A 323-nucleotide genomic window follows, 5' to 3' on the forward strand; every position below is an offset into this window, starting at 1 on the left:
TGGCATTTCATAGGGCATATGTACAGAGAAAGGCGACACTGGCCAGGCTCAGTGACTCAGCTTGTCATCCCAGCACTTTGGGAGGCCGAGGAGCGTGGATTGCCTGAGTCCCAGGTTCAAGACCAGTCTAGGCAACTTGGCGAGACCTCGTCTCTACAATAAATAAAACATTAGCCAGTTGTGGTAGCACACACCTGTAGTTCCGGCTCCTTGGAAGGCTGAGGCGGAAGGATTGCTGGAGCCCAGCAGGTTGGTGCCGGGGTGGCTGTGAGCGTGCCACTGCACTCCAGCCTGGGCGATGGAGTGAGACTCTGACTCAAAAA

Source organism: Carlito syrichta, unplaced genomic scaffold, assembly GCF_000164805.1.
Source record: "Carlito syrichta isolate Samal-C Ts95f unplaced genomic scaffold, Tarsius_syrichta-2.0.1 Scaffold308976, whole genome shotgun sequence".
NCBI classification, from domain to species: domain Eukaryota; kingdom Metazoa; phylum Chordata; class Mammalia; order Primates; family Tarsiidae; genus Carlito; species Carlito syrichta.